Source organism: Oncorhynchus gorbuscha, linkage group LG05, assembly GCF_021184085.1.
Source record: "Oncorhynchus gorbuscha isolate QuinsamMale2020 ecotype Even-year linkage group LG05, OgorEven_v1.0, whole genome shotgun sequence".
Lineage (NCBI taxonomy): Eukaryota > Metazoa > Chordata > Actinopteri > Salmoniformes > Salmonidae > Oncorhynchus > Oncorhynchus gorbuscha.
Genome location: NC_060177.1, coordinates 20841656 through 20868596, shown reverse-complemented (window position 1 = coordinate 20868596; position 26941 = coordinate 20841656). Strand labels below are relative to the sequence as shown.

Genomic DNA, 26941 nt, shown 5'->3' with positions numbered 1-26941 from the left:
CGCAAAAATGTATTAGGGGAGGGCTCAGGGAGAGAGTAGCAGAGTCAGGAGTCAGACCTGAGCCTACTCTCCCTGTTAATCGTGAGGAGCAGCGATCAAAGGACTTCTGGACCCTGGGCTCAGCCTGAAGAATATCGCCGTCCCAAGGAAGAACTGGAGGCGGAAAAAGCGGAGAGGCGCTGGTATGAGGAGGCAGCACGGCGACGAGGATGGAAGCCCGAAAAGCAGGCCCAAAAAATTATTGGGGGGGGGGGCTTACAGGGAGTATGGCTACGCCAGGTAGGAGACCTACGCAAACTCACTGTGCTTACCGGGGGGCTAGAGAGACCGGGCAGGCACTGTGTTATGCTATGGAGCGCACAGTGTTTCCAGTGCGGGTACATAGCCCGGTGCGGTTCATACCAGCCCTTCGTATTGGCCGGGCTAGAGTGGGCATCGAGCCAGGTAAGGTTGGGCAGGCTCGGTGCTCAAGAGCTCCAGTGCGCCTGCACGGTCCGGTCTATCCAGAGCCACCTCCACACACCAGTCCTACGGTATCAGCTCCCCGCACCAGGCTTCCTGTGCGTGTCCTCGCTCCAGTATCACCAGTGCCAGCACCACGCATCAGGCCTACAGTGTGCCTCGCCTCTCCTGTGCTGTTGGAGTCTCCCGCCTGTTCAGCGATATCAGAGCCTTCCTCCTCTACAGCGCTGCTGGAGTCTCCTGTCTGTTCAGCGCTATCATAGCCTTCCTTCCCTCCTGCGCTGTCAGAGTCTCCCGCCTGTTCAGCGCTATCAGAGCCTTCCTCCTCTACAGCGCTGCCGGAGCCTCCTGCCTGTCAGTCTGCATGAAGCAGCCAGAGCTGTCAGTCTGTATGGAGCAGTCAGAGCTGTCAGCCTGCATGAAGCAGCCAGAGCTGCCAGTCTGCAATTAGCTGCTAGTCTGCAAGGAGCTGCCAGTCTGCAAGGTGCTGCCAGCCTGCATGGAGCAGTCAGAGCTGTCAGCCTGCATGGAGCAGTCAGAGCTGTCAGCCTGCATGGAGCAGTCAGAGCTGACAGTCTGTATGAAGCAGCCAGAGCTGTCAGTCTGCATGAAGCAGCCAGAGCTGTCAGTCTGCAAAGAGCTGCCAGTCTGCAAGGAGCTGTCAGTCTGCATACAGCAGCTAGATCCGCCAGTCAGCCATGATCTTCTAGATCTGCCAGTCAACCAGATTCTTCCAGATCTGCCAGTCAACCAGTCTCTTCCAGTTCTGCTAGTCAACCAGAATCTTCCAGATCTGCTAGTCAACCAGAATCTTCCAGATCTGCTAGTCAACCAGAATCTTACAGATCTGCCAGCCAGCCAGGATCTACCGGAGCCTACTACCTGCCTGAGCTTCATCTCAGTACTGGGCTTCCTCTCAGTCCCGGGCTGCCCCTCAGTCCCGAGCTACCCCTCAGTCCCGAGCTGCCCCTCAGTTCCGAGCTGCCCCTCAGTCACGAGCTGCTCCTCAGTTCAGTGGGGTTCTGGGTGAGGACTATTAGGCCATGGTCGGCGGCGAGGGTGGATTATCCCAGGACGCGAAGGGGAGGAACTAGGACATTAATGGAGTGGGGTCCACGTCCCGAGCCGGAACCGCCACCATGGACAGACGCCCACCCGGACCCTCCCTATGGTTTTAAGGTGCGTCCGGGAGTCCGCACCTTAGGGGGGGGTTCTGTCACGCCTTGGTCTTAGTATTTTGTGTTTTCTTTAATTAGAGTCAGGTGATTCTTGTTGTCTCTGATGGGGAACCGTACTTAGGTAGCCTGGGTTTCATTTTGTATTTCGTGGGTGATTATTCCTGTCTCTGTGTAGTTTCACCAGATAGGCTGTAATTAGGTTTTACGTTCCGTTTTGTTGTTTTGTATTTGTATCAGTTATTTCATGTACCGCGATTAATTCATTGAAGACATGAGTAACCACCACGTTGCATTTCGGTCCGACTCTCTTTCAACAAACGAAGAACGCCGTTACATGTACGTTATTTATCTTTGTGTAGCATACCATTTATCAATCAATCAATGTCCATGCAAAAACACATTAAAATAAACAATTCTGAAAATCACCATGCAATAGAGCATGCTGGGAAATATGATCTACTCTATGGTTCTAAACTCAGCAAAAAAAGGAACATCCCTTTTTCAGGACCTTGTCTTTCAAAGTTATTTAGTAAAAATGCAAATAACTTCACAGATCTGTAAAAGGTTTAAACACTGTTTCCCATGCTTGTTCAATGAACCATAAACAATTAATGAACATGCTCCTGTGGAACGGTCATTAAGACACTAACAGCTTACAGATGGTAGGCAATTAAGGTCACAGTTATAAAAACTTCGGACACTAAAGAGGCCTTTCTACTGACTCTGAAAAACACCAAAAGAAAGATGTCCAGGGTCCCTGCTTATCTGTGTGAACGTGCCTTAGGCATGCTGCAAGGAGGCATGAGGACTGCAGATGTGGCCAGGGTAATAAATTGTAATGACCGTACTGTGAGACGCCTAATACAGAGCTACAGAGCTACAGGGAGACAGGATGGACAGCTGATCGTCATCACAGTGGCAGACCATGTGTAAAAACACCTGCACAGGATTGGTACATCCGAACATCACAACTGCGGGACAGGTACAGGATGGCAACAACAGCCCGAGTTCCACCAGGAACGCACAATCCCTCCGTCAGTGCTCAGACTGTCCGCAATAGGCTGAGACAGGCTGGACTGAGGGCTTGTAGGTCTGTTGTAAGACAGGTCCTCACCAGACATCCCTGGCAACAATATAGCCTATGGGCACAAAACCACCGTCGCTGGACCAGACAGGATTGGAAAAAAGTGCTCTTCACTGAAGAGTTGCGGTTTTGTCTCACCAAGACAGATATGTCAGTGTTCTGCCATGGCCAGCGAAGAGCCCAGATCTCAACTTTCAAATGTTTATCCTTTAATCTGTTCAAGGCTAAGTACAGTGAACATCACTGTCCCTCACCTATTGGGACAGTTGGATAGATATCCTGTAATTCATTGACAACAGTATATCTGATTAGACTCTCTCTCTAATTCCCTTTTTTCCTTCTCTCTTCAGTGACTTTGACACTGTCCCTCCCTCCATCTTTCCCACCACCCACATCCCCAGGAAACACGCTGTCTCTGAGTGACAAAGACAAACCCTTTAGCTCATTAAGAGCTGTGTTTTCATTGACAACCCCTTATTTCTCTGTTTCTGTCTGTCTGTCTGTCTGTCTGTCTGTCTGTCTGTCTGTCTGTCTGTCTGTCTGTCTGTCTGTCTGTCTGTCTGTCTGTCTGTCTGTCTGTCTGTCTGTCTGTCTGTCTGTCTGTCTGTCTGTCTGTCTGTCTGTCTGTCTGTCTGTCTGTCTGTCTGCACAGTGCTAATCAGCTGGAAGCCTCAGAGAGCTGGGGTAGTCCTGCTGTCTTTAGAAAGGGTCTGATGAGACGTATAGCGTGCTTTAAAAAGACGAGGGACTCACTACTGGACATCATGGAGGTAACTGTAGCTGACTCAGGCACAGCCATTCCTGTTCTGAGAGAGAGAGGTGTGTGAGTGGGGTCAGATAGAGCAGAACAAAGAGAGGAAGATGGTGAGAAAATGAGGGGTGTAGACTGTCTTCTGTGTGGACCGTCTGAGTACATTAGGACTCTGGAGGGTGTGTGTGCATGCTTGCCTTCATGTCCGAATGTGTGTTTGAGAGAGGGATGGCTCTGTACTGTGACAGTGACAGAGAACACCGCCCAGCAACAAAGATTCCCACAGAAGATTGCTCTCTGTGTGTCACTAGCACATTGTGTGACACCGTTGTTGTGTGTGTGTCAAATGAAATGTTATTTGTCACATACACAGTTGGCAGCAGGTATAAAAGGTGCAGTGAAATACTTGCGTGCTATAGCCCCTCAACATGGCATTACAATATCAAACAATATTCATCAGATGTCAATGAAAATGAACAAGTCATTAGAGGAAGTCGTATGCATAATAGTAATAAGACTGATATCTACACAATAGGATATACAGTATTCATGATTAATGTGCTATGTCAAGTATGACTATGTTACAAATATAAAGTGGATAGTGTCTTGGTCGCACAGTTGAATAAATTGTATATTATAGAACAGCTGTGTTAACTGTGCGTGTGTGTCAACACTTCTTACAAAAACAAGTAGTGATGAAGTCAATTTCTCCTCCACTTTGAGCCATGAGAGATTTACATACATATTATTAATGTTATCTCCCACAGTACATTTAAGGGCCAGCCGTGCTGCCCTGTTCTGAGCCAATTGTATTTTTCCAAGGTCCCTTTCGTAGCACCTGACCATACGAGTGGTGTGTTTGTGTGCATGTGTGTGTGTGCATGTGTGTGCTCAGACGCGTGCATGCGTGTGTACAGGGGACAGGTGTATGCGTGAGATAGAGATATTCCCAGAGAAACATTAAAGCGAATTATGTCAGGTTATCTAGAAGTGCAGGTAGACCAGTGGGACTGAGAGGGAAACCAGATGAAACCAGACATCCTCTCAAACGTGGTTTACCCATGAAGGACGGACGGACAGACGGACAGACAGACAGACAGACCTCAAACTCAAAGGGGAAAGGAGATGCAGCGCCCCTGAGTCTCCAGTTTACTGTGTAAAATGTACTCCTCATCAATCCAGCTGGGGAGGGCAAAAGCAAACCTGTCATTTAAAAGGACATTGTGAAAACGACAGGCAGGGAGAAGGATGTGTTTGCACGTCAATAAAACACGGCCAAAGCGAAGTAGGAGGAACTTGAACACAACACAAAGGAAATTGATTCCTTCCAAGTCCAGCCCGGCTAATCCCCTGGTGTGTATGCAAATGAGGCGGGCAGGGGGTAATTTCATCAGTGCGCCGCAGTGTTTTTAATTAGGCCAGCTTCCCTCAACGATAGGTCCAGCAAGCCTCGTAAATCCATGAACACCATGATGCTGACCTTGGTGTGGCGGCGTGGAGTGGTTGGTTGGTTGGTTGGAGACGGCGCTGGTGGAATTCTATTCCTCCTTCCATTACTTTCTCTTCCTCCCTCACTCTCTCTGACCACATCTCCTTCTCTGTTGCTCTCTCCGTGTCCATCTTTCCCTTTCCCTCTCTCTCTTCCTCTCCCTTGAACATGTTATGAGTCTCAGGAGACAGACTGCTGTAGCTCTGCTGTGTGTAATAATGGCTGTCATATCTGCGCCCCTCCGCTCACCCACCTCCCTCACTCCCTCTTCACCCTCCTCTGACTCTCCATTCCCTTTGCTCCAGCCACCACATCTCTCTCAAGATGACCACTTTAGTTCGTAATCAGTACAAGTGATCAATGGGGAACAAAGGCACCAGAAAGGAAGATGCATAGAGAGACCGGTAAAGAAATATGTGGTTACACGTGGTCCCATTATGATAGTTCTTCCAAACCCAACACTGATCCCAGATATCCCTGAACCTGCAGTTCCATCTCTAAAGATCTGCCTTGGATCATTCAGACGTGATAATGAGCTGGTTGTCTAACCACTGATAATTAATCAATCTCTCTCTCTTCTCTCTCTCTCTCTCTCTCTCTCTCTCTCTCTCTCTCTCTCTCTCTCTCTCTCTCTCTCTCTCTCTCTCTCTCTCTCTCTCTCTCTCTCTCTCTCAAGGAATAAAACCTAATGTACAAACAGAATGTGTGCATTTCCACATCACACTACAAGCAAGAACCTCCACCTCCTCCTCTCCTCTTCCCCTCCTCTCATCCTCCCTTTCCTACCACCCATCCCCTAAACCAGTTGATTTGATTTCCTCTGCATTTACACAACCACTTTATGATACAATTAATTTTCTGGCATATAAACAAGATATTGAGATAATTACCCTCTGTGTATTTGATTGGCTCTGTCCCCAGCCGTGGCTGCCTCTGGAAGCTCTCTTTGGAGTCTCACACTCAGATCCTCTGTGAGAGTGTTTTTTACATTGAGGATGCGTCTCTCTGCGCTACCTGGGCTAACTAGCTCCTTGTTTTTGTCCTAAATAAGAGATTAAATTAAGGTTTATGCATGCAGGAGTCTAAAGTAAGCCTAGTCACACTGATCAGCTTGGTGCATGTGGAGATGAGCTCACAGATTCAGGCCATGTGCATTTAATTGGCTCCATGGCACAAAGCAACAAGTCGAGTGCATAACTTTGGATGAGTTGTGATATCTCATTTCTGTGAGAGGGAGGCAAGGCATGATTCAACGTGAGTAGATGAGCGATGAAGAAGACCTTGCAGTGTGGTGTAACTCATGCATTTGTGAAAAGAGAGAAAAATGGAAGGGGTGAGAAGAAGGGTGAGTGTGACATATAGAAAGGAAAGAGAAGAAGGGTGAGGGTGGGAAACAGAAAGAAGAGAGAAGAAGAAGAGTGAGGATGGCATACAGAAAGGAGGGAGAAGAAGAAGGGTGAGAATGGCATACAGAAAGGAGGGAGAAGAAGAAGGGTGAGGATGGCATACAGAAAGGAGGGAGAAGAAGAAGGGTGAGGGTGGCATACAGAAAGGAGGGAGAAGAAGAAGAGTGAGGATGGCATACAGAAAGGAGGGAGAAGAAGAAGAGTGTGGATGGCATACAGAAAGGAGGGAGAAGAAGGGTGAGGGTGGCATACAGAAAGGAGAGAGAAGAAGAAGGGTGAGGATGTCATACAGAAAGGAAAGAGAAGAAGAAGGGTGAGGATGGCATACAGAAAGGAGAGAGAAGAAGAAGGGTGAGGATGGCATACAGAAAGGAGAGAGAAGAAGAAGGGTGAGGATGGCATACAGAAAGGAGAGAGAGGAAGGAAAAAGAATGTTGCTGCAGGATGGGTCAATCCCTCAAGAGAAAGTGTGAGTGAGTTAGACAAAGAGAGAGTGAAAGAAACAGAGAGAGAGAGCGAGAGAGAGAGAGAGAGAGAGAGAGGGATGATAGAGGAGGTTACTGTTGGACTACTCACACATTCAAGGGTTGCCAGGCAGGCCACTGAGCCTTCATTTTGATGACTGTCAGAACGTCATCACCCTGAGAGAGAGAGAGAGAGAGAGAGAGAGAGAGAGAGAGAGAGAGAGAGAGAGAGAGAGAGAGAGAGAGAGAGAGAGAGAGAGAGAGAGAGAGAGAGAGAGAGAGAGAGAGAGAGAGAGAGAGAGAGAGAATTAAATGTACATGTCGTCTGACAGATGGAGGCCCAGCCATATTCACCACATTACACTTCCAGATGAGGAGAGAGAACAGATGATGGTCATTTATTTCCCCTCTTCTCTTTTTCTCTCTGAGACAAAGGAGTGATGAATACAGCGTGCGTCACTTCAGATGGAGCGCCGGCATCACCACTTCATAAAACCTGCATAAATATTTAATCAGTAGCTCTGGACACCGCAGGGTTCTTTGTGTCACTGCCTGAGAGAGAGGGAATGTCTCTGTGCTGGCCCATGATCAGATAAAACACTCAACGCATAGAGCAGGATTTAACCTCAGACTGAACTCAGACCTGAGAGAGACACAGCTCCATCGACATCCAATCACAACAAAGGAGAAGCCTTGAGACTTGTGAGAAAATGTTTAATCAACATCGTTTCTTCCGTTCTACTGGATTGGCTTGTGAAATAATACTTCTCCTGTCCATATCATAGAAATGTGGTGTGGACATGAAAATATTATATCAAATCAAACTGTATTTATTATATGGACTATATAATCAGTTTTAATGTTCAACATTAAACATAGATCTTGGATAACAGCAATATACACTCTGGCCCATTCCAAGTGGAAATCATATTTCTTAAGCGCAATTCACTTGAAGCACAATAGGATCACTGCGATAGCAAAAGACATAATTAAAAGTGTTTGAGCACCACACTGGCTCATTTGCGCCCAGACTTTTTCATTACGGCTGTGATTTATGACATCACACTGTGGCAGTAATGGCTCTTTGGCTGTGAATAGGTGGCTAGCAGTTGACTAGAACATTCTGTTTGTATTGCTATAAATGAGAGAGACTGTGTGATGTACAATGGAATGAAAAGTGCATTCTGCCATATGTGCGATGAACCAAACCCTCCTCTGGGCATTTTTGATGCCTTTACACAATGGTGTAGATAAAGCACATTAGAAAACATGGATATATTGGTTCATATGTAATACAGCAATTATAAAGCTATAATTTGGGCGAGACTGTAAATGGTGACATAAATGGAAACCCTGTGTCCCAATGAACAATGACCAAGGACACAAGTCCTCAGAAGAAAACAAAACTGCAGCTCAGCACATCTTATCAGACATCTGCCACCGGGCATGTTTGCACCTGTGGCGTCTATAAAGATCAAAGTTAAGTATCCAATGCCAGATCATTGCTTTACAAGCCAGCAATTAATGTTTCCAATAGAGGATTCTGTTCCAGTACCATCCAGTCCCATTGCTGTGTGTTGGGTGATAACTTTTTAATGATTTATTTCCTGTAAGATAATTATTAGTAAAAGGCTGTGATCCCAGTCATACAGAGCTGTCGTGTCTTTGGCTATGCTGGATTAAGTGATATGACATGCTATTCTATAAAATCCTTTCTCCGTAATTAATATTACCTGATTGAGCTAATCATGTCAATGTAATTAACTAGAGAGTCGGGGCACCACGAAATAATATTTATAGAACTGTTATCTTCTGAATAAACTCTTAAAGACATAGTAATATTGTAAATCATTAGCAGTCAATATTACTCGTCACCTTAATTCAGTCTCATCTGAAAGTTTTAAATTCTTGGTTATCTTCACGAACCCTGGCTAACAAGTTGAATCAGCAATACGAAATTGGATTTCATTATTTATTTACTAAATACCTAACTAATCACACATACAATAATTAATCATAACTTGATTACAAATTACGTCATAGAGGAAAACGTCCCTTGCGGGCAGAACAGATATGACAGCTTGTTACACAAAAGAAAAGGGGCTGGGTTTGAGTGAAAGTTCGGGAAGACTGGGGAACAAAGGGCGAAGCTGTGCTATCGTAAATACAGTATCTTATGCATTCTAAATTACCGCCCATTTGGAAAAGGAAAATGCAATAAATATTTACTCTGAGCTGCGCTTCAGTAGGTTGGTGGTAGATGGAAGGCCATGTTGCCGAACCGAGTCCTTTGAAGAATGTATCTGCTGGTATATTGAATACGTTGTAGTAACGTTGTAGTGTGGTAGACGGGATACTCTGTATGTTCCTTCCTAACCTGCGTTTGCAGCTGCTGTTGTTGACGCAACGGCTAGGAGGTATCACTTCTGTAGTGAATAAAAGTTCAAAATTCATACCATTCGCAACCAAAGCTCACGCTGATGTTGGCTTCATTCTGTAGTTATTAACTGAACCATTCTGACATCGGACCGTCTTCCTCACATCCTCGGAACACAAGGTTATATTGTCGTCAAGGCTTTATATAGGAAGAGAGAGGAGGGCGTATTTGAAATGTTTTATAGCCCATGTCCCTTCACAGGGGCGGGCCACTGATTGAGCAGAGCCTTATCTTATGAAAACCCAAATCTCACATTTTAGAAGCTAAAATCACATTTCATCCCATCACAAGTAATTTCATATTCAAACATTTAAATTGAACAACAATTCCATGTGAATCCGATAACTCTGATGTGTAGACTTTCCACTGTAGAGTTTATGTCATCTTATCATTGATGAGAATGTCTCAGATGACAACCGAACTGACACTATATTCATTAAGTACCACCGTTCAATTGGTCGGTTTACCAGAATATAGTTAATTTCCCCCCACCTTCTGATGTTCGCAGAATCTCTGTTAACCAAGCGTGTTATCCTGCTGTCCTTGCCTGATACTGTTTTCCTCTGTGCTACAGTTCTGCCCGCTCTGACTCTGGTCCCTGTCTCCAGTCCCACGTCTTGTCATCCTGCTACTCTGTCCTAGATTCCCCACTCTACTACTTCCTTGGATTCCCCTCTGGACCTGCTTAACCTGTCTCAACCCCTCTCGCTCCAGCCTCAGCCTCCGCACCTGGTTTCCAGCAACCCACCCGGGCTTCCCCTGGTCTGTACTCCATCTTCCCCGTGTTTCAATAAATACATTGGTTACTTCATCCCAGTCTCCTCGTCTGAGTCTGCTCTTGGGTTCCCCTGTTCCACTCTGCGTAACAGCATGATCTGGCCAAAGAGATGAACCCAGCAGAACCCAGGCGCCCTGCTCGAGCAACATGACCAAGCCCTGAAGCCTGTCTGACCTACAGGGCTGACCCTTCGCTCAAAGCTCAAAATCAGTTCCAAGTCCTTCTCCTCCGCTCCGGGAGCTGTTTGTTCCCACTCCCAAGCCTTAACTTCTTTGGGACATTTTAACGTCCGGATGAAAAGCGTGCCCAAAGTAAACTGCCTGCTACTCAGGTCCAGAAGCTAGGATATGCATATAATTGGTAGATTTGGATAGAAAACACTCCAAAGTTTCTAAAAGTGTTAAAATAATGTCTTTGAGTATAACAGAACTAAAATGGCAGGCGAAACCCCGAGGACAAACCCCCCCCCCAAAAAAAATCATCCTACCACTGATGTCAATGGCTGGCACTTTTATAACAGTGCGAAATCGTGCCCGATTGCAGTTCCTAGGGCTTCCACTAGATGTCAAGAGTCTTTAGAAAGAGTTTCAAGCTGGTTTTTGGAAAAATGAGCCAGAAATTGTTGTTTTTCTAGGTGGCTCCCATTTTGGCTGTAGTGTTTCCAAGCGAGTGAATGAGAGCGCATTCTTTGGTATTTTTCTCCGGTAAAGACAATAATGATTCTCTGTCTTAAATTTGATTGTTTATTTGCGTATTAGGGTACCTACGGTTTGAGTATAAATGTTGATTGTCATGTTTGGATAAGTTTATTGGTAAGGTTTGGGATTCATTTTGCATGCATTTTTGACTGAAGTGTGCCAGCTAAACTGAGTTATTATGGATATTTAGAAAGGACTTTATCGAACAAAAGGAACATTTGTAATGTAACTGGGACATTTTGGAGTGCCAACAAATCAAATCAATTCAAATTTTATTTGTCACATACACATTTTTAGCAGATGTTAATGCGAGTGTAGCGAAATGCTTGTGCTTCTAGTTCCGACAATGCAGTGATAACCAACAAGTAATCTAACTAACAATTCCAAAACTACTGTCTTATACACAGTGTAAGGGGATAAAGAATATGTACATAAGGATATATGAATGAGTGATGGTACAGAGCAGCATACAGTAGATGGTATCGAGTACAGTATATACATATGAGATTAGTATGTAGACAAAGTAAACAAAGTGGCATAGTTAAAGTGGCTAGTGATACATGTATTACATAAGGATGCAGTCGATGATGTAGAGTACAGTATATACGTATGCATATGAGATTAATAATGTAGGGTAAGTAACATTATATAAGGTAGCATTGTTTAAAGTGGCTAGTGATATATTTACATCATTTCCCATCAATTCCCATTATTAAAGTGGCTGGAGTTGGGTCAGTGTCAATGACAGTGTGTTGACAGCAGCCACTCAATGTTAGTGGTGGCTGTTTAACAGTCTGATGGCCTTGAGATAGAAGCTGAGTGTGAGGTTATTTTCCTGACACCACACTCCGAGGGCCCTCACCTCCTCCCTGTAGGCCGTCTCGTCATTGTTGGTAATCAAGCCTACCACTGTTGTGTCATCCGCAAACTTGATGATTGAGTTGGAGGCGTGCGTGGCCACGCAGTCGTGGGTGAACAGGGAGTACAGGAGAGGGCTCAGAACGCACCCTTGTGGGGCCCCCATGTTAAGGATCAGCGGGGAGGAGATGTTGTTGCCTACCCTCACCACCTGGGGGGCGGCCCGTCAGGAAGTCCAGTACCCAGTTGCACAGGGCGGGGTCGAGACCCGGGGTCTCGAGCTTGATAACGAGCTTGGAGGGTACTATGGTGAATGCCGAGCTGTAGTCGATGAACAGCATTCTCACATAGGTATTCCTCTTGTCCAGGTGGGTTAGGGCAGTGTGCAGTGTGGTTGAGATTGCATCGTCTGTGGACCTATTTGGGCGGTAAGCAAATTGGAGTGGGTCTAGGGTGTCAGGTAGGGTGGAGGTGATATGGTCCTTGACTAGTCTCTCAAAGCACTTCATGATGACGGAAGTGAGTGCTACGGGGCGGTAATCGTTTAGCTCAGTTACCTTAGCTTTCTTGGGAACAGGAACAATGGTGGCCCTCTTGAAGCATGTGGGAACAGCAGACTGGTATAGGGATTGATTGAATATGTCCATAAACACACCGGCCAGCTGGTCTGCGCATGCTCTGAGGGCGCGGCTGGGGATGCCGTCTGGGCCTGCAGCCTTGCGAGGGTTAACACGTTTAAATGTCTTACTCACCTCGGCTGCAGTGAATGAGAGACCGCATGTTTTCGTTGCAGGCCGTGTCAGTGGCACTGTATTGTCCTCAAAGCGGGCAAAAAAAGTTATTTAGTCTGCCTGGGAGCAAGACATCCTGGTCCGTGACTGGGCTGGGTTTCTTCTTGTAGTCCGTGATTGACTGTAGACCCTGCCACATGCCTCTTGTGTCTGAGCCGTTGAATTGAGATTCTACTTTGTCTCTGTACTGACGCTTAGCTTGTTTAATAGCCTTGCGGAGGGAATAGCTGCACTGTTTGTATTCGGTCATGTTGCCAGACACCTTGTCCTGATTAAAAGCAGTGGTTCGAGCTTTCAGTTTCACGCGAATGCTGCCATCAATCCACGGTTTCTGGTTAGGGAATGTTTTTATCGTTGCTATGGGAACGACATCTTCAACGCACGTTCTAATGAACTCGCACACCGAATCAGCGTATTCGGCAATATTTTTATCTGACGCAATACGAAACATGTCCCAGTCCACGTGATGGAAGCAGTCTTGGAGTGTGGAATCTTGGTCGGACCAGCGTTGGACAGACCTCAGTGTGGGAGCCTCTTGTTTAAATTTCTGCCTGTAGGCAGGGATCAACAAAATGGAGTCGTGGTCAGCTTTTCCGAAAGGGGGGCGGGGCAGGGCCTTATATGTGTCGCTGAAGTTAGAGTAACAATGATCCAAGGTTTTACCACCCCTGGTTGCGCAATCGATATGCTGTTAAAATTTTGGGAGTCTTGTATTCAGATTAGCTTTGTTAAAATCCCCAATTAATGCAGCCTCCGGATAAATGGTTTCCAGTTTGCAAAGAGTTAAAAGAGTTTAATAAGAGTTAAATAAAGTTTGTTCAGAGCCATCGATGTGTCTGCTTGGGGGGGGGATATATACGGCTGTGATTATAATCGAAGAGAATTCTCTTGGAAGATAATGCGGTCTACATTTGATTGTGAGGAATTCTAAATCAGGTGAACAGAAGGATTTGAGTTCCTGTATGTTTCTTTCATCACACCATGTCTCGTTAGTCATGAGGCATACGCCCCCGCCCCTCTTCTTACCAGAAAGATGTTTGTTTCTGTCGGCGCGATGCGTGGAGAAACCCGTTGGCTGCACCGCATCGGATAGCGTCTTCCCAGTAAGCCATGTTTCCGTGAAGCAGAGAACGTTCCAGTCTCTGATGTCCCTCTGGAATGCTACCCTTGCTCGGATTTCATCAACCTTGTTGTCAAGAGACTGGACATTGGCAAGAAGAATGCTGGGGAGTGGTGCGCGATGTGCCCTTGTCCGGAGTAGATCTTCAAAAGTAAGGCATATATTATATCACTATTATTGACTTTCGTGTCGCAACTCCCTGGTTGAAAATTATTTGTTATGAGCTGGGCGCTGTCCTCAGATAATCGCATGGTTTGCTTTTGCCGTAAATCCTTCCTGAAATCTGACACGGCGTCTGGATTAACAACAAGTTAAGCTTTATTCTGATGTATTGCACTTGTGATTTCATGAAAGTCTAATAATATTCATAGTCATTTAAATTTGAATTTGGTGCTCTGCAATTTCACCGGAAGTTGTCGAAAAGCTAGCGTCCCACTGATCCGCAAGAAGTTAAGATGGAAACCTTGGAGCTGGCAGAGCCTTTTTGGTACAATGTTTACTAGAGGTTGAGCAACAGCCCTACTCTTATGCTAGCGAATGGGCCAAGATTTCCCTTCTGATTGGCTGCCTCGGTGGAGCAGCGCTTTCCTGGGACACAGCGGTGTGGGAGAGACAGTCCCTGATGGACTTGCTGTACTCATCTCTCTTGCTATCCGCATCGACAACCGTCTCCGTGAGCATCAGACAGAGAAGGTAGGTAGGGTTGCATGTCCCATAACATCTGCTTCAGTGCCTTGTCCTCCTTCTCCGACTGCATCCCATCCCCAGACTCATCCAGATCCTGAACCCATGCAGCTCAGCCGGGCCTGTCTCTCTCCAGAGGAGAGGCAATGACGAATCGGCGCTAGGAGCTGCCTATAATGTGACCAGGTTGGTCACTTTGTCTCCACTTGTTCCCTGCGTCCAGAAAAAGAGGGGGCTTGGCAGTCGTGGGGGATATATTGTTGAGCCAAATCGCCTGCCCATCTTCCCCCAGACCCCTGCTTGAAGGCAACCATGTGTGGCAGAGCCAGGCTTTTCCTCTGTCTACTCTCTTCAATTCGGGCGCCGACGAGAGCTTCCTGGACTGAAGTGTCATTACCCAGTTGGGCCTGGACACTGTCCCACTCGATTCACCCCTCAATGCCAACACTCTCAATAGACAGCTCCTCGCCCGTGTCTGTGAGAACAGTCCCTGTCATCTTCCGTCTCTCTGGAAATCACCAAGGAAAGATCCGTGTCCTTACTCTCCCCTGGTTCTTGGTCATCCATGGTTAAAGCTACGCAATCCACAGATTGACTGGACTGCTGGAAAAGTAACCACTCTGAGTTCATTTTGTCACTCTAATTGTTTACATTCTGCCCTCCCCTGCCTTCTCTGTGCCCCAGTTAATTCCATAACCTCTGAACCTGTCATCAGTTCCTCCCGAGGATCACAATCTAGCTCCTGTGTTCAGCAAGCACCACACCCTGTTTCTGCCGCTTCATCGGCCATACAACTGCGCCTGGGGCTCCTCTTCCCAGTACCCAGTTGTTTAACCACCTCTCACCCTGAGCAAGAGGCTATGGAGAGGTACATCCAGGATTGTCTGGCTGCAGGACTCAAGCCATCTTCCTCTCCGGTGGGTGCTGGGTTTTTCTTTGTGAAGAAGGGGGATGGGTCACTGAAACCACACATAAACTACCGTGGGCTGAATAATATCACTGTTAAGAACAAGTACCCTTTGCCATTCATCAGCTCTGCTTTTTCCCCCCTCCATGGTGCCACGATGTTTACCAAACTCGACCTCCGGAATGCCTACAACCTTGTCCACATAAGAGAGGGGGACGAGTGGAAGACTGCATTCAACACACCACTTGGTCACTGAGTATTTGGTCATGCCTTTTGGTCTTACTAACGCCCCTGCTGTTTTCCAGAACCTAGTCAATGACGTGCTGAGGGAGGTGATTGGACGCTTTGTTTTTGACATCCTGATTTTTTTTCACCAGCAACACACTCCACTCCTGAGGCAGAGGCAGCATTCCTGGAACTCAAGCGTTGTTTCACCTTTGCTCTGGTCTTTACTCAGCCCGACCCTGAACTCCAGTTCATCGTGGAGTTGGACGCCACTGACACCGGGGTAGGTGCTGTTCTGTCTCAACATCCCCCCTTTGATCAGAAGGTCCACCCATTTGCATTCTTTTCCCATATGCTCTCACCTCCAGAGAGCAATTTTGACATCGGAAAGTGGGAACTCCTGGCAGTTAAGCTGGCTCTGGAGGAATGGCGTCACTGCCTGGAGGGCTCTGTAACCCCCTTCTTCATGTTGACTGACCATAAAAACCCATCCTACACCCAGACCGCCAAACGTGTGATCTCCCGGCAAGCCAGGTTGGCCTTGTTCTTCAGTAGATTCAATTTCACACTCACTTATCACCCTGGTTCGAAGAATACCAAGCCTGATGCCGTCTCTCGCCAGTTAATCACCGACAACACAGGTACCGAACCAGAAGCCATTGTGCCATCCACCTGCATCATTGCCGCCATCACCTGGGAGATCGAGTCCCGTATCCGCCAGGCTCAGCAGTACCAGCCTGACCCTGGTAACAGTCCTTGTAAAGCTCTGTTTGCTCCAGATTGTATTCACTCTGATGTTCTTCAGTGAGGCCATTCTACCCATCTCACCTGTCACACTGGTATGAATTGGAATCTTGCTTTCCTGCATCAGCGCTTTTGGTGGCCCACCGTGGAGAGAGATGTCCGGGAGTTTGTCTCAGGGCGTTCGGTTTGTGCCCGGAACAAAACCTCCACTAAACCCACTTCCAGTCTACTCCGCCCTCTGGTCCGTAATCCTCACCATTATCGACAGGTTTTCCAAAATGGCTCACTTCATTCCCCTCTCCAAGATCCCGTACTCAAAGGGAGACTGCGGACCTATTAGTACCCTATGTTCTTCATCTGCATGGCATCCCCACTGACATTGTAAAGGAAAACAGGGACCCCAGTTTAACTCCCAGGTATGGATATCCTTCTGTTCAGCTCTTGGTATCAATGTCAGTCTTTCTTCTGGATATCACCCCTAGACCAACAGCCAGACCGAATGGGCCAACCAAGAGATGAAGACTGCCTTCCGCTGCGTGACTTCTGCTAAACCTTCCTCCAGGAGCGCTCAGATGCCCTGGGTTGAATATTCCCACAACACCCAACACGCCTTATCAGGTATGTCACCCTTCGAGTGTGCTATGGGTTATCAACCCCCCTTGTTTTCCACCCAAGAGGTTGAGGTTGCGGTACCCTCTGTCCAGGACCATCTGTGCTGTTGTCACCGTACCTGGAGGGAAGCCTGGGATGCCCTTCTTCGTGCCTCCGACAGGACCCAGTCCTAAGCGGCAGTGTAGCCTAGTGGTTAGAGCGTTGGACTAGTAACCGGAAGGTTGCGAGTTCAAACCCCCGAGCTGACAAGGTACAAATCTGTCGTTCTGCCCCTGAACAGGCAGTTAACCCACTGTTCCCAGGCCGTCATTGAAAATAAGAATATGTTCTTAACTGACTTGCCTGGTTAAATAAAGGTAAAATAAAAATTTAAAAAGCCAACCATTGCCGTGCCTCTGCTCCAGTCTACACCCCGGGTCAAAAGGTATGGCTCTCCATCGAAAGACCTGCCATTGAAGGTGGCATTGAAGAAACTTTCCCCTTGATTCATTTGAAATTGACCGTGTCATTAACCCCTCTGCGGTGCGCCTGAAACTCCCAACCTTTCTCAGGATCCATCCTACCTTCCATGTATCCCTGATTAAGCCTGTCTGCTCCAGTCCCCTGTCTCCTCCTGCAGCAGCTTCTCCACCCCCTCGGCTCATCGATGACAATCCTGCCTATACTGTCCGGCAGCTTTTGGATGTGCACCGTCGGGGTCGTTGCTGGCAGTACCTGGTGGACTGGAAGGTATATGTGCCTGAGGAGCACTGCTGGCTGCCCCGCCCATCACATTCTGGACCCCTCCCTCGGGATTTCTATACCTCACACCCAGATAAGCCTGGTCGGGCACCAGGTGGCGACAAATAACCCACCTCCAAAGAACCCTTTGTCCATTGAAGGGTACCTTGGAGGTGTCACATCTGCTCCTGCAACACCCTCTACTGCTCATCCTGTGTCTCCTTGACCGGCCATCACTCCCCCAGTTCTCTCTCCCTCTCTCTCTCTCTGTATGTGTGTGAGTCAGAGCAGATCCCCACCAGCTACAACCTGTTTCATAATCAAGACCTCTACAAATACTCAGCCACTTCTATGCTGCCAGATCGTAATCTCTGCTCAGTCAATCTACGTCTCTAGCCGTTTGTTACTATTCAGATCCTGTTATCCTGTTGTGCCTTTTTTCCTTGCCTGACACTGTTTTCCTCTCCGCTACAGTTCTGCCCGCTCTGACTCTGGTCCCTGTCTCCAGTCCCACATCTCGTCATCCTGCTACTCTGTCCGGGATTCCCGCTCTACTACTCCCTTGGATTCCCCTCCGGACCTGCTTACCCTGTCTCGACCCCTCTCGCTCCAGCCTCAGCACCTGGTTTCCAGTAACCCGCCCGAGCTTCCCCTGACCTGCACTCCATCTTCCGCCTGTGTTTCAATAAATACCTCGGTTACTTCTCCCAGTCTCCTCGTCTGAGTCTGCTCTTGGGTTCCCATGTTCCACTCCGCGTAACAGGAGGACGTATTGTTGACATACATTTGCTGTATGTATCTTAAAGCATAATTCGAAATAATGAATTGAAGTTGGAACATTTTGGCCTTAACCACCATAATGTTTCATCTGTAAGTGCCAGAAATAAAAGATTTGTCATATGAAGCTTCACCGCTTGCTCTGTGATTAGTCGTTTATTGCAATAACAATTCTCTTACAGTAATATATGAATATTGAGAAATATATATATTTTGATTATGCTTTAAGTTACAAATGTCAACAATTATTCCACCAAAGGACCCTTCTATGGATACAATTTCGTGAAAATTAAAAAGATCATGGTCCTGTTTTGTTCTAGTTTCGTAAGGAAATCCCCTATTGTGGAACACCTCAGTGTCAAATAACAGGTTAGTCTGTACCAGAAAGTATAGCAAAACAAACTGATGTACTAAGGCTTGCTCATTTGAACATACACCCGCCAAGACTGCTCTTCAGTTCCCGCTGTGTCTATTGTTGCAAGTCTATGCCTCTCTGACGCATCCGAAAAAATATGTTTTGTTTCAGACAAGTGCTTTGTTGCCAAAGAAACATAATAGCCCAGTGTTGTTCAGAATAGCTCTGTCGGCTTGATGATTGTGTTTTAGATTTGGACTTGAAAGGAAACATCAGGGAAATAGATTAATTTAACTCTCCACTCATGGTGCATGGAGGAATATAGAAAAAGAAAGAGAGCGAGAGAGAGATTGAGAGACAGACAGAGAGAGCAAAAGAGAGAAGAGAGAGAGACAGAAGTCCCTAAAAAGGGGATGAAAGAGAAAAAGAGAGAGGGAGAATGAGGCAGCCACTGTAGTGGGACGTGTGCTGATAGCTATGGTTCACACAGACCATGTCTAATGACACCACTGCTCTACTCCAGACTCCAATACTCCACTCCAGCCCCCAAAGAGCTTCATTATAGCATTACTACTAAGGCAGAGAGGGTGGTTCCAACAGGATCTGTTCTCTCCTCTCACCGACCCAGAAGGAACACACGGACAGATCTCTGGATGTGGATGGCAGTGTATGTGTGGTGTGTGTGTGGTCTGCTTCAAAAGGCACTCCAGGGAACAAAGAGATAGAAGGGGGACAGATTTTTGCGGGACACTCAATCCACTTCAGAACATCCTGCATTCTATGACATGACAGCCAGCCCCATTCCCCAGTCACTTTAAAATACAATTGATTTAATTGAACCACCCACAGGTAGTCCTCTGGCTCGGATCTTTAAGGTAGCCTATTCCTCCACCACTTTCAGGACGCCGTCAAAAGAGTACGCCGAAACAGGCTTTTCATCACAAAGCGGCAAGGATGAGAAGAATTAGCTTTTTACTTTTTTTCTCTCGTTTTTCTCTCGTTTTTTCATTTTTACCACAACTAAATGCATTCAAGATGTGTTTGAATGCTATAAGCAATTTAGCCGCCCAATCACTTGGGATCATGGTCCCTTTTTTTCAGGGAAATAATTTTCTAACTTGATTTTAATAGCAAATTGGTGATTCTTTCACTTCCCTCCCTCCCTCCCTCCCTCCCTCCCTCCCTCCCTCCCTCCCTCCCTCCCTCCCTCCCTCCCTCCCCCTCCCTCCCTCCCTCCCTCCCTCCCGTTCATTCTCCCTCTCTCTACCTCTTTAGCACTCTCTTTTTCTCTTCCACACTCTCCCTCCCTCCCTCCCTCCCTCCCTCCCTCCCTCCCTCCCTCCCTCCCTCCCTCCCTCCCTCCCTCCCTCCCTCCCTCCCTCCCTCCCTCCCTCCCTCCCTCTCTCTACCTCTTTAGCACTCTCTTTTTCTCTTCCACACTCTCCCTCCCTCCCTCCCTCCATCTCGTTCATTCTCCCTCTCTCCCTCCATCTCGTTCATTCTCCCTCTCTCCCTCCCTCCCGTTCATTCTCCCTCTCTCTACCCCTTTCTTACTCTCCCCTCTTCAGCACTCTCTTTTTCTCTTCCACTCTCTCTCTCAATTCCTCTCTGGGATGACACTCTCAAATCTCATACAATAGATAATGAACATGATCCTAGGGTAGCACCTGGGAAGTCTCTGATTGGACACCACTGTGCTAATGATTGTAACACCCACTCAGCGTGTTGTGAATGCTAACATAACATCAGCAAGCCAACTGTAGGGAGGATATGTAGTGAAGTTGATAGACAGATAATAGTGTAATGATGCTATTGTTATAATGAATGGTACAATAGTCAATAAACGTATGAGTTCATACTGAGTGAGTGTGTTACTGACATGCTAGAATAGCACCGGAGACTGTTGATTGTGGCAGTGGTCTTTTCTAATACATGTAAACTGACTATCTGGGAAAGCTGCATTGGCATTGTAAAATGTGTTGTTGTCTAGAGCTTAGATTTGTCTCTGTTCCTCTCATTGTCAGACTGAGGAGTGGGACAAACCTGACAAACAAATGAACTCTTTTAATTTCAGCACAAAATAACAAGGTTATCTCTTTTTAAAAGCCCTCCATCTCTCTTTTTTTTAAAGCCCTCCATCCCTTGTTCAGTTCCACAGACATTGTCTCAGGTTGTTGAATCTTGTTATGTTCATACAAATATTTACACATGCTAAGATTGCTGAAAATAAACTCAGTTGACAGTGAGAGGATGTTTCTTTTTTTGCTAAGGTTAGATGGATGTGTGTGTGTGTGTGTGTGTGTGTGTGTGTGTGTGTGTGTGTGTGTGTGTGTGTGTGTGTGTGTGTGTGTGTGTGTGTGTGTGTGTGTGTGTGTGTGTGTGTGTGTGTGTGTGTGTGTGTGTGTGTGTGTGTGTGTGTGTGTGCATAACTGTTTGTGCATGTGAGTGTTCTGCATGCTCGGACAGATGTCTGCTTTTTCCTCAAATTTCTATAGTTGCCTTTGTGTCTGACCTTCCTTCTATAGGTCTTCTCTGCTCACTGTGGCCTTGCTCGTTACCATAAAAACCTTGGGAGGGAATTTATAGCATCCCTTCCTCTAGGAGAGGCCAAGCTGATCTGCTGCACAGGGAGTTTACAGGCAACATCTAACCAGTAGGTCTTAATAGAAACAAACACCAGAGTTCAATATACAGTACAGACAGGTACAACTGTGAAAGTTAAGGATAATTTCACAGACCTCCGTAAATAACGCTACTTAAACAACTTGCATTGCATGTATGTGGGATTGACACACAATGACTGGTGGAAGGTATACAAGGATCAACCATAAAACATGCATTATTGTAGACCGTTTCTGACAAGCATACATACCACTAATCCACACTGTCGACACAAAATGCATCCCAAAGATGTCATTGTCAGGAGACTACAAATCACACAATAGTGCTAGATATTTCCTTGCCGTGGTTATACTAGAACCAACACATTGAACATACACTCTCTAAAGCCATCAGATTGCAATAATGGCTTCTGGAAGGACACAGATGAAAAAAATAAATGTTGGTGGTTTTACCCTAAGAGTGTCTTCAGAGGTGCTCTGTCTTTATCCCCATCTCTCGATCATCAAATGGACCATGCCTCGACAGAACACATTAGTTGTCTGCCTGATAGAGTGCCACTTCGTCCAGACTATTTTAACCTGGTAATTACCATAGATTTAAACCAGTGGGCTAGGTAGAATTTACATGGCAATGCCTCCCACCTGTTAAGTTCTAGCTAGTGGTAGCCAAACAGGTTTCGCTTGATAACTTGATCAAGTTCAACAGGCTCTCTAATAAACCAGCACAGCAGACCATTTTCTATTCTTCCACCACTAAGATAAATAACACTTAGTGAAAGGCTGTGTGCTTTAAAAGGTTCATACTTTCACAGTGGTCTCATCTCATCCGCAGTCCATATGCAGAGAGGAAATTGAATATGTGGCCTTTTAATTGGCCGGTCTGGAGTCTGTCTATCTGATCACGGTCAGTGCAAGCAGTAGCCCTGTCTGCCTCATTCTCTGGCCCAATGCTTTTAATCCATAATGAAACGTTTGATGTAGAGGCCTCACTAGAGCCACACTGTACTTGCCTTGCATACAGGGGGGGAAACATATTCTATTTCATTTTTAGTGGCAACTGGCTTTGACTGCTCTGTAAATGTGCCTATAGTATAAAAGTTGATGCTGGCGGAGCCGATGGCAGTCCCTTCACGGCGCTGCACTGTCACTTTGGGTTCAAGAGATCTTTCCTGATACACACAATCTGCTTGGCACAGGTGTGGCTTGGCAGGGAAGCAGAGAGGTCCTGGAAAAGAGAGAGATGACTCCTGGCCTCTTCACTCCTTCACTTGTAGCACTTGAAGTGGAGTGAGAGAGGAGGAGAGGAGGAGAGGGAGGAGAGGAGGAGGCGGTAAAAGGTGAGCCATAACTCTTTGAGGTGGAGCATGGAGAACCTGCTCCCACCTGGCTTTAAGAGACAGCTTGGCTCCCACGCAGCCCAGACTTAATGTTATTTAGTCTTAATGATGTGGAGGGAAGGGTTCAAAAGTTCTCCTCCCTTGACAGAGGGATCAGGAAAAAGCAAGAGATCCAGAGACCCAAGGTTAACATACCCTGTAGAATATGAACAGGGGTCAGAAGGAGATAGAGATTGAGGTGTAGGGGAAGAAGAGAGACAGAAGCAAGAAATACAAGAAGTTAGCCTAAAATTGTAAGAGGGAAAGTGGGAATGACCAAGAGCGATGTCAAGAGACAAGGAAACAAAATAAACCCTGTTGGGGAATAATCAGAATTAGGTGGTAACATAGGTAAGATGTTTTATATTCATCATATGTTTGTAAGTTACTTCTCATCAGAATGTTATTTTTGTATAATACTGTAGCGGGGTTGCAGTATCTGTTCTATGTCAGGACTAAGTTGCTTGGGCCGCAGAGAGGGGAGAGGTCAAAGTGTCATCATGTGTAAACATATCTTTTGCTCCACTGTGTCTGTGTGCCAGTCACTCCCTACTTTTCCCAACGGGGAGAGGAGGATGGCAGTGTCTGGAATCATTCTATGCTCCCTCTTTTGTTGCTCCTATCTTAACCTATAGCCTCACTCTCCTCTCTGTGCGCTTGTCCAGGATTGGTTGTATTTAGAATTGGTTGTATCTAAATGACAATTTGATACATATCATAGGGTGGGTGTAATGTCATGGTACCATTTTGTACCAAGGACGAAATAAGAGCTTTGTTTAGGAGACCAAACTGAACGATAATTTATAGCCAACTCTGTCTGGCTAGGGGATATTCCTCTCTGAAGTAAAGTCTTTCTTTGTGTAAGTTCCTAAGACCTGTGGTTTGTCATGTCGTCTAGGGGGGGGGTGGATCTTTGCTATAAAGGATCCCATTTGCCATTATGTTGACGACTCTCAACTTTTCATTAGAGATACTGAACTGTTGAAAATCAAAATGCTATTGCAAAAGCTTAATATTATTAAAGGTGAAGATTAAGCATAACTCTGACTGGTGTGTGATTTGCTCTCTAATCATTTGGTAATTAAGGAAATGTCCACGACAACCCTTGTCAGTAATGACTACAGTGTACTTAATCTACCAAAATGACAAACAGTGAGCAGTGGAATTTGTGACCGAAACACAGTGCTGCGATGGGGACCAGCAGATAGCACACGTTTGTGAAGATAAATGTGGTAGCCTAAGTACAACGCAGAGAGAAATGCCAAAATGCTACTTGCTGGTGAGCAGGAAATAGAAGCTTCCCACACACACTCTCTAATCTGGTTGAGAAAGACGTCTAATGAAAACAATAAGAGAGTCTACTGTAAGTGAAAGAGTGGTACTTCGTAGAGAGAATCGACAGGAGTTGTCGATGGCTTTATACCAAATCTCTGTTCAAGTTTTCTCTAAGGCTTCTACATCCGACATGCAGTGATTTGGAGACAAAACACTTCAACTGAGAAGTGAGTGTGTGTTTAGTAATCGACTCGTCGCAGATACATTAACTGCAGGTCACACACTCACACACACACACACACACACACACACACACACACACACCCACACCCACACACACACACACACACACACACACACACACACACACACACACACACACACACACACACACACACACACACACACACTAATTAACGTTTTGTGACTTACAAGCTTTGTGATTTACGTCTGTAAATGCATTCTCGATACCACGCTGTCTCGTAAAAAATAAATGACGTGATGATGTGATTAGATTGTTAACGGAGCTAAACCGAGCTCTGGCTCAAAGCAGCCTCATAAATGTTTTCAGTAAGACATTGTCATACAGCGTTGAAATATCTAGCCAATACATTAATAATTGAATAACAATGCTTGTGAACTTCAGAGCTGTAACGATTTCACACTTTGGCTTTGGTTAAAAGCAAGTACAAACGCATGCTAGTAGTAGTCATCGCTCCTGCTCGAGAGTCTGCACATTCTGGGTGATGCGAAGCAACGTCATCATATCATTGGGTATTGCTGATCACAGTTCTCAAACTACAAGAGAGTTGAAGATTTTGTGAGGATAAAACCAAAGAACCCATAGGCACAGACAGTTCAAAGTCTAGTTATTATTTACATTTTATTTACATTTATTTCACAATGTCATTGTATTTAGGTAAAAACATATGAAATGCCCTTACATTCAAGCCTTTTTGCAAATCAAATTAGTTTTCCACGTTCATTCAACGTCCTTACATTGCTTTTTTTTTGGGGGGGGTTAAATGATGTGAAAACAAGGATGATTCAAACACTTTTTGCCCAATGGGATGTTTGAAAATATTGAGATGGCTGAAAGACGAGATCGGTAGCCCTCAGATTGTGTATCTGACCAGCGCATATTAAATGAACGTTGTGATAGGCAAGAATAGGCAACAACATGGGGATTCATGTACAATCTCAAAAACCTGTCTGGGAGAGCTAAATCAGCGGCAAAAATGTGTAGTGTACGCCCGGCTTAACATACGCACATAATCACTAATGGGCCCTTGACAGACTGGTGAGGGGGGAAGAAACTCCAATAGTGTTTGGCCACAATTTGTGGCAATCTGACAGACAGGAAGAGAGAGAATGAGAGAGATAGACCGGGAGAGGAGAAAGAAAGAAAGAAAGGCAGAGTGAGACAGACATATGGATGGACGGACAGATGGACAAAGGACACCTGTAGAAGATCAATTTGTTCATGTAATATAATATTGTAATGTAATACACTGGCTCTACAACTCAGTATCGCAAGATTTTTATTTCACCTTTATTTATCCAGGTGGGCCAGTTGAGAACAAGTTCTCAGTTACAACTGCGACATGGCCAAGATAAAGCAAAGCAGTGCGGCAAAAACAACAACACAGAGTTACACATGGGATAAACAAACGTACAGTCAATAACACAATAGAAAACCTGTACACAGTGTGTGCAAGTTAAGTAAGGAGGTAAGGAAATAAATTGGCCATAGTGGCGAAATAATTACAATTTAGAAATTAACACTGGAGTGATGGATGTGCAGATGAGGATGAGCAAATAGAAATACTGATGTGCAGTAAAAACAAAAAACAAATATGAGGATGAGGTAGGTAGAAGGTTGGATGGGCTATTTACAGATGGGCTGTGTACAGCTGCAGTGATTGGTAAGCTGCTCTGACAGCCGATGCTTGAACTTATTGAGGGAGATATAAGTCTCCAACATAGAGACTGCCAGAGGTCCGGACAACAGGCCCTCCGATTTGACACACTGAACTCTATCTGAGAAATAGTTAGTGAACCAGGCGAGGCAGTCATTAGAGAAACCAAGGCCGTTGGGTCTGTCGATAAGAATGTGGTGATTGACAGAGTCGAAAGCTTTGGCCAGTTCGATGAAGACGGCTGCACAGTACTGTTTTTTAAATCAATGGTAGTTATGATATCATTTAGGACCTTGAGTGTGGCTGACGTACACCCGTGACCAGCTCGGAAACCAGATTGCACAGTGGAGAAGGTACGGTGGGATTCGAGATGGTCGGTGATCCGTTTCTTCACTTGGCTTTTGAATACTTTTAGAAAGGCAGGGCAGGATGGATATAACAGTCTGTAACAGTTTGGGTCTAGAGTGTCTCACCCTTTGAAGAGGGGGATGATCGCGGCCGCTTTCAAATCTTTAGGAATCTCAGACAATACGAGAGGTTGAACAGACTAGTAATAGGGGTTGCGACAATGGCGGCGGATAAATTAAGGAAGAGAGGGTCCAGATTGTCAAGCCCAGCTGATTTGTAGTGATCCAGGTTCTGCAGCTCTTTCAGGACATCAGCTGCCTGAATTTGGGTGAAGAAGAAGCAGGGGGGGGGGGGGGCTTGGGCCAGTTGCTGTGGGGGGGTGCAGAGCTGTTTACTGGGTTGGGGTAGCCAGGTGGAAGGTGTGGCCAGCTGTAGAGAAATGCTTATTGAAATTCTCGATTATCATAGATTTATCAGTGGTGACAGTGTTTCCTAGCCTCAGTGCAGTGGGCAGCTGGGAGGAGGTGCTCTTATTCTCCAAAGAATTAACAGTGTCCCAAAATGTTTTGGAATTAGTGCTGCAGGATGCACATTTCTGTTTGAAAAAGCTAGCCTTAGGTTACCTAACTGATTGTGTATGTTGGTTCCTGACTTCGCTGAAAAGTTGCATATCGCAGGAACTTTTCGAAGCTAGTGCAGTACGCCACAGGATGTTTTTGTACTGGTCGATGGCAGTCAGGTCTGGAGTGAACCAAGGGCTATATCTGTTCTTAGTTCTGAATCTTTTGAAAGTGGCGTGCTTATTTAAGATGGTGTAGAAGGTACTTTGAAGAACCACCAGGCATCCTCTACGAACGGGATG

General features: G+C 46.0%; 1 pseudogene; it reads right to left on the bottom strand.

Annotated features, from left to right (window-relative positions):
• Nucleotides 1-26941, bottom strand: part of LOC124035655 — a 131394-nt pseudogene that overhangs the window by 17175 nt on the left and 87278 nt on the right.